The sequence below is a fragment of the Microtus ochrogaster genome, unplaced genomic scaffold (genome assembly GCF_000317375.1).
Source record: "Microtus ochrogaster isolate Prairie Vole_2 unplaced genomic scaffold, MicOch1.0 UNK4, whole genome shotgun sequence".
In the NCBI taxonomy this organism is placed as follows: domain Eukaryota; kingdom Metazoa; phylum Chordata; class Mammalia; order Rodentia; family Cricetidae; genus Microtus; species Microtus ochrogaster.
The window spans coordinates 7,582,191-7,590,407 of NW_004949102.1; the positions used below are offsets into that span (position 1 = coordinate 7,582,191).

The 8,217-nt window shown below is 45.1% G+C and overlaps 1 long non-coding RNA gene across 1 annotated transcript; it reads right to left on the minus strand.

Annotated features, from left to right (window-relative positions):
- Positions 1–239: 239 nt before the first annotated feature.
- On the minus strand, positions 240–7,585 carry LOC113458130. Its single transcript, XR_003378556.1, has 3 exons — positions 7,509–7,585; positions 6,358–6,741; positions 240–436 (listed from the first exon to the last, which is right to left on the minus strand). It is a non-coding gene; the product is annotated as an uncharacterized LOC113458130 (long non-coding RNA).
- Between the last annotated feature and the right edge of the window lie 632 nt (positions 7,586–8,217).

Here is an 8,217-nt window from a genome sequence, read left to right on the forward strand (position 1 = left end):
GCAGTATTGAACCAGACGCCCCAACCAATGCAATGCTTTGAAGAGTGTGAAGTAAGTGAAAAATTTTAAGATACAAAATTGTTACTTTTTTACAGATATTCCCATGTAACCTTTTTTTAAAGTTCAAGAGAAAAGTCTAAGAACTATGTAGCTAGTAAGATATCAACGGGATAACTATACACACATGTTCATGGAGGAGTTATACCACTAAATTGAAATGCATAAATAATGGTTTGAGAAAATAGAGAAACACATAGTGTTTCCTCATAGAGATGCTGGGTGCTGCGAAACAACCCTGTTTATAAAAATCAGCTCAGTAAGCACCGACAGCTACACAGTATCGAGTGTATTTATAAATATTTATAAATGCGACGCTCTGCCATTCCGAGGAGCAACAGGTTTCTGGATGGGATCTGGCAAGCGGATTTGAGTTCATCTGGAAGAGAAACACAACAGGAGTAACATTTTTGAGCAGCTTTCAAAACATGAAGATTCGGTGTGGTGTCGGCATGGGAATGGTCTCGTTAATTGGTATAACAAAAGACATGATCCAGAAACAGCCATGTAAATGAGAGAGCTGGGGAAGGACAACAGCAGCAACATTCCAAGTGAGGGGAAACATGGACTCACTGAAGAACATTGACAGTCGTTGGGGGGGGGGGGAGTTAAGTTCAATTACTTTCACATACGATCTTCAAAAAGTTTTATGTGGATGAGCGATCTGAGCTCTAAAATAAAGTTTAGGATGTGAAAGAATATTCTCAGTAAACACAAGTATTTGACAAAAACTCACAGAAAACTTAAACTGTGAATGGGATGTCTGAAAGACGCTTCTATTGTACTTAACGACGAAGCGTGGGGCGACTGTCCCCTCCGCCACAGGGAAGCGAGGGCGGCCCACTCCTATCTTTGTTCAGTGCCTTCCTGGAGGTTTTCACCCCTTTTCATGCAGTGAGGCATGAAGACAAAACAAAACAAGAAAGGCATGTCTGCTGGGCTGCCAGCGAGAAACCGCTCTCTTCCAGAGGAGATCAGTCTGCTTAAAAACTCCCAGGGAATCTATCAAAAAGTTACAAGAAACAAAAAGCAATTTTAGGAAGGGTTTAGGATGTGAGGTCAATATTAAAAAAAAAATCAATCGTATTCCTATATCCAGACAATGGACAAATAAAAACCAAAAATAAGAAAAAGAAAGGCTTTCTACTTAAACTAGCACCGAATGAGAAATATTTAATACATGTCTAATGAAATGTACATTATCTGTGATTATAAAATTAATAAACACCAGTGAAAGCTTATATATGCACAAGTTCAAGTTCACAGAAGACACAGCATCGGGTAGAAATCGTGTCAATTCAGTGTGGTCCAGATCAGAATCCCAATCGGTCATGACTCCTGTGCAGGTCATATCTATTGACAGGAACTAATGTAAGATAATTCTGGCAAAGAATAAAGTTCATTTTGTCACATCATTTGATTTAAGGAATTAATTTACAGCTATAGTCATTAGGACAGTGTGAGTCTGATCCCAAGTTTGGAGCCACCCTGGGCTACATAGTATGTGCCTCTCTCAGAAAACAAGCAAACAAACATGATCCCGATCTAAATCCTGTATCTTGTACTTTGCAGTTTCTAAAAACTTATGACCAGAATGTATCATAGACCTAAATGTAAATTCCAGGGCTATGAAGAAAATCCACAGAAGAGGGGAAAAAATGGCTGTGTTATGGGGATAGGCAAGATTCCTTATACACGATACCCAAAACATAAACTGTTAGGAATGGATTTCTTTAAATATTATAAACACTTACATATTTTTTTCCTGCAAAAGACACTGCTAAAACATTGAGGACAAGCCGGGCGGTGGTGGCGCACGCCTTTAATCCCAGCACTCGGGAGGCAGAGGTAGGCGGATCTCTGTGAGTTCGAGACCAACCTGGTCTACAGAGCTAGTTCTAGAACAGGCTTCAAAGCCACAGAGAAACCCTGTCTCGAAAAAAAAAAACCAAAAAAAATTAAAAAATAAAAAATAAAACAATAACAGTAATAATAAAAACAGTAATAAATCAGATCAGGGGTCACCACAGGCTGGCGTGCGAGAAGACAGGCGTAAGCATCGAGGATTCTAGAACTCTGCTATCTTCTGTGGTGTTGGCCGCTACATAATTTGTTCAGATTCATGGAGTGGAGCACTTCAAAAAAAAAATCTTGTTTGTAAATTTTAGAATATGAATTTAAAAGTTACTGTGAAAACATCTCTGTGATTATTCAGTAGCCGAGGAAGACACAAATCCCAGAAGCCATGAAAGAAAATATGTGCTGATTGACATCCTATAAACTCTTAAAATCTTGTAGGCAAAAGTAATCATAAACAACAACAGCAATAAAAAAAAATCAGGCCCTGAGCTCGTAATTTTATTTTTCAGCAAACATTCCAGACAAAGAATTAACACACATCCACAAGAATCACCTATTAAGTATCATGGTGGGAGATGGTGTAGGCCAGTGGGCAAAGTCCAGGGCGTTCACAGAGTCTACAGGGTCGTTACATGTGTGACGGTGAGCATACGTCAGGCAGAGGCCACTTTCACCACCTGCTGTGGGGCCTGAGAACTGAACTCGGGTCCTCTGGATGAGCAGCAAGTGCTCTTAGACATCCTAAAGATCCAAGATTAGTAAGGGTGTGAGGCACTAGGTGTGCCTCTTGAGGGCGTATGTCTGTGTGCGCGCAGGTGTGTGTGTGTGCATGTGTGTGTGCATGTGTGTGTGCATCTGTGTGTGCCTGTGTGCATGTGTGCATGTGTGTGCGCGTGCATGTGTGTGCGTGCATGTGTCCATGTGTTTGTGCATGTGTATGTGTGTGCATGTGTGCACGCACGTGTGCGTGTGTGCCTGTGTATGTGTGTGTGCATGTGTGTGCCTGTGTATGTGTGTGTGCATGTGTGTGCATGTGTGCATGTGTGTGTGCATATGTGTGCGCGTGCATGTGTGTGTGCATGTGTATGTGTTTGTGCATGTGTGTGCGTGTGCGCACGCATGTGTGCGTGTATGTGCACGTGTGTGCATGTGTATGTGCATATGTATGTGTGTGTGCATGTGTATGTGTGTGCATGTGTGCATGTATGTGTGCATGTGTATGTGTGTGTGCATGTGTGTGTGTGCGTGTGTGGGCACAAGTGTGTGTGTACGTGTATACTAATGCATGTGAAGATGACAGGACAATTTGTGGGGTGAGTTCTCTCTTTCCTCTTTCCAGAGATCAAACTCAGGTCAGCAGACAGCAGTGTCCGTACCCACTGAATCATCTCTCTCACCGTCCCCTGACTTCTTGAGGCAGTAATTCTGAAAGCCTTAAGGGCACATACTTTTTTGACTCAGTAACTTCACTTCCAACTATCAATACAACTATGCATGTCAAAGGTTTGTTACAGGAACATGGTTGAAATGAAAACTAAACACTGATCACTAGAGGAAAGGTATGTAACTTGGGGATCGCCATCTTATGGGCGACTGCCATAGCACAGATGACAGGTCTCTGAGTGCTGACAGGGAACTCGACAGTGAGATCTACCAATGGAGGAAGCAAAGAGCAGGAAGCCATGGGTATGGGTTCTGTTTATGAATTTCGAAATGTTTACACATCTGCACACACACACTCTCTCCCACTTGCATAGAGAAGGTTTGAACAATACGGACTGGTGTCGGCATAGTGGCTTTCTGGGGTTATTAGAGGGCAATGAGATTGGGGCCTTGCAAGAAACTTACACTTACACTCCACACGTCTTGTCTTCTTTGACTTGTTTTGTTCGTGACAGGATGTCACTGTATGTAGCCCAAAGCTGGTCTAAAATTTCCTGTGTAAATTCAGGTTGTCTCCCTCCACCCCCCATAATTCTCCTGCCTCAGCCTCTCTCCCGGACTGGGATCTCAGGCATACCCCAGCATGTTTAGCTGCTACTTGAATTTCTCAAATGCAAACATTTCACTTGTGCAACTGTTTTTAGCTAATGAAATAAAGACGCTTAATTTAATCATATCCATACATTTTCAATTAAGTAAGCTCAAATGAGAAAACAAAATGGAAAGTAATTTGCAAATGACAAATGGGAGAGGGAGTAAATCTGATTGCTGGAGTTAGAAAGAAAAAGAGAAGCGTTAAGAACAGAAGCATAAAATAAGGGGTCAAAACTGAGATCAAGTATAGCTCTTGCAATGATGTGATTGGCTAAAAATGACCAAAAGCCAAAGATATCAGACTCAGTGAAAAAAAAGGGGGGGAGGTAGGGAGTAGGAAATTTGATTCTATGGTGTTCCTAAAATGGAATTGACTAAGAAGTTAAAAAAATAGTGAGATGGGTAGGAATATTAGGGATGAATGCAGACAGAGAAACACACCCATGTGTGTCACTATGGCATTAAAATCATATACAAGAGAATTCAGGAACAGAATGTCAAATGGAATAAATATAATTACTTTCATATTGATATGATTCATATTGATATGATTCATATGATGCCCTGTGAAGATGATGATCAAGGGCATAAATCCTCCAAGATGACACTATGCTTGCTTATATTATGATAGCTAATTACTTGTAATGAGCTTACACAATGAATCTCGAGTACAGAAAAAAATATACAATGATCTTGAATGGCATACGTCAAGAAGCAACGTGATATAGCTGCTGGTTTTAGTGTTTTTTTTTTTTAAAGACTGTATTTAAAAGAGAAAGGGGTCCAAAGAATGGCAGTATCAGGTCAGTCCCCTGTGTGTAGAATGGAAAAGGACAGACAGACAAACAGAAAGAAGCAGAGCCCAAGGTACTCCGCTTTTAAAACTAGATTGGGCTGATAATTCTCCTCCCTTGTCACCAAGCTTCCTAACAGACTGAGCTTCCTCATTCTGGGCAAAGGGTTGCCTGGTGGTGACTTGGAATCATTTGCCCGAGACCTGCCCAAGTTTCTCCAATCTACTATTACCTGACTTGTGTGCTGGGCTCACTGCTAATGCTGTGGAATATCCTATGCATGGCTCCAAGATGCCAGGAAGGCTCACCTTGTCCCAGAAGCATTTAGGCAGTTGGGGGAAAGTTTACTGTGCCGCAGGGAGCAGATCCAATGGGAAGGAGACAACGGTGGCTTCCTGTAAGGACAGACAACACCTTTGGTCTTGGAGTGCCTAGTGGAAGGATTCTTCTTGCTGTGTGTATATTACATCGTCACAGAATCTCCTGGAATTGGGTTTGTTTTGCAGATGAGACCAGGACAAATCAGGAGAAAGTTGCAGGGAAACAGCAATGGAAGAAGAGGCTAGTGAGTCACCTAAATCGTGGTCAATATGAATTTGAACTCAGCTTTAGGGAGTACATCCCTTTTCTGTGATCTGGGGCAGTGTCATGCGACCAGAAGGTATTCACATGCTCTGTGAGCCAGGGTGATTTCTGTCCTCTGAGATGTCTTGAGCCCTGGTGATTTAAGAGGAGGTCCCAGTACAGACAGGGACCAGAATTAAGGTTACTGGCAAGCGTGGCTGAGAAGAGATTAGATGTTAACGGTAATTCTGCGGTCTCAAAGGAGATATCAGGAGAAGGCAAACTGCAAAACTACAGCCAGAGTTGACTGTGGGAAAGGAAACCAAGTTTTTCCACCAGCGCATAGTTCCAGAGACAGAGTGTGGACATCTGCAGTAGGGCATAGATTCAGGGCTGACTGGCGAGAAGTGTCACCTCCTAGGCTGTGAGGGGAGGGAAAGGACTGGATTTCAGGCAGGAACTCTGCAGGAACAGAGAAAAAGTGGGCGGGGACTCAGTTACTCTTCCCTAACCATGTGTGTCTTGGGCAGATCATCATGACAGTGGTACCTGAAGGTGAGCCTGCCCCAGAAGCACTGGGAGTCTTGTGAAGTGCTGACCGACAGCCTCCCCATCAACCCCCACCCCCAGTTTCTGAAGTCAAGAATAAAGTATTAAACTCAGGATTTTTCACAAGCTCGCAGGTGGTAGCTGCTGGTCTGGGAAGGTCAGCTGAGAACCACCGGCATGGAACCCTAGCGGGCAGTGGGCAGATAAACCAAGCAAGATGGAGTTCAATCCCCAGCACTGTGTGAGCAGGGAGGAGTTGTTACCTCAACACTCCAAAGGTACAGGCAGGAGGACCAGAGTCCAACGTCATCCCTCAGCTGCGTACTGAGTTCAAGGCCAATATGGGATACAGGAAAACTTGTCTTTAAAAAAATAAGTAAATAAAATTAAATTTAAAAAAATTAAAAATGAAACATTGTTCGAGTCCCTTCCGACATCCTAAGGAAATTCCAGCAGTGGCCTCCCTGGTATTTCTGGTGTTCCTTGCTCTCATTACCTTTGACCTTGAGCATCTGTCGCCGCTTCTCCACCTGCAGAAGTTGCTGTTATGGAGTACGGGAAGCACCAGCTGTTCTTGCTCACCTGCCGCACCCTCTTCCTGGTTTGTTGTGGTCCAGCCTGCATTGGGGACCGAGCTTTCACCTAGTAGACATGTTTACCGCAGGCTGTTAAAATATCTCATGAGCCCTAGGCTGTGGGATCGCACCAATCTGAAGTCTTCCTGGACCCCACACCTGGAGTGAGATGTCCCGGTGGCCATTTAGTGATTGGCAGCCTAGCCAGGCCCTCACAGTGCTTTAACAAATCTCTTTTCTCGATATATCTTGTAATTCTTTCCTCTGCTTCGTACCACAGGCTTGGGAGTTAGCCACAGTCTTGCCTGGGGAAAGAAGTAAGGGTTTGGGCTCAGTTGGGGTTCATATTTCCTCAGCGCTAAGAAAGCAAGATGGACCATAAAACAGTCTTGTAAGGTTTTGTCCCCTTCGCCACAGGGCTGTGGCTCTGACGTTCCTCCTGCAGACTTCCATAGCCTCGGGTGCAGTCAGTCTCCGCCTTTCTTCTCCCAGCACCCGCCCGCCCTTTGCCTGAGTCTAACGCCTCCAGCTGGTGGCTCATACCTGCAATCCCCGCACTCAGGAAGCTGAGTCGGGAGGATTGCAAGCCCAAGGCCAGACTGGGCTACAGAGTAAGACCCTGTCTTAAAAACCCCAAATAAATAAATGAATAAGCCAATAAATCCCTAAGCCCAACAAAGAGGTCTTTTCGAGCACGCGAGAGCTACTGGTGGAGGGTAATGTGTGAGAATCAACAGATGGATCCGGGTGGGGGTGGTCAGACTACAGGAGACACCGGTAAACACAGCTAAGAACCTTAAAGAAATCTTCAACACAGAAGCAAAGACAAGAACATTGTAATCAGTGGCAAAACAGCAACAAAACTGGATGGCAGAAACCTATTTATCTCACAAACTGTAAATGATTCTTTTCTGACCCTTAGCATAGAGGCTCATCAAACTCCAGACCAGAGAATTCTTCTTTCAGGAGATGAGGCTGGGGGCGCGGGGGGCGGGGACGGGGACGGGGAAGGGAGGGGGCGAGGGCTGTCTCCTGGAGTAGAGCTGGACTGGGCTGTTTGAGGGTCACCTACCTGGGTCACGGAGCCCTTTATGCCTGTCATGTTAGGCATGGCTAACTCCCGTTGAAAACGAGAAGGGAAAGGTTCTGTGGTCGCTGGGCTAAAAGCAGAGGTATGGGGGGGGGGGTGGTGGTGAGGGGAGATTGCTTGAAAGTCTCCGTGTTTGGAGGCCCTGGGAGGTGGGACAGGGGTCTCACTGGAGGGAGTGGCTGTGGGCCAGGTGGTCCTGACCCCAGATGCTTATGAGTTCAGCAGAAGGGGAGATACAGTGGCTCCGTTGTGAAGACTCTGGCTTTCCCGGCACATTACAGCGGCGCAGCCAGAGGTTAGCCGATTCTTGCGCCAACGGGTTTACTCTTACCTCCCTCTGTCTTCTCCGAGCAAAACTGCAGCTCTCTGCACCTACGTCCCCACACGCTGTCGAGCACGATTTTATTTTTCTTCTTGGTACTTGTCCCTGATCTGGTATTTCTTGTCAGGCCCTTAATCATACATAGTTTGTCTTCCCCTTTAGAACACAAACAAGGCAGCGGAGATGGGGGTGGGGGTGGGCTTGCCCATTGTCTTTCTCTGCAGCGCTTTTGCACCGCACCTGGTACACAGCAGGTGCTCAATTAATGCTTGCTGATTGGCTCCAACAAACCCTGTTCCATTAGAACATTCAGGGACTCCCCGGTGTGGAGTGCGGTGGGATGGGGACTTCTGAGCCTGCCAGGGTGCA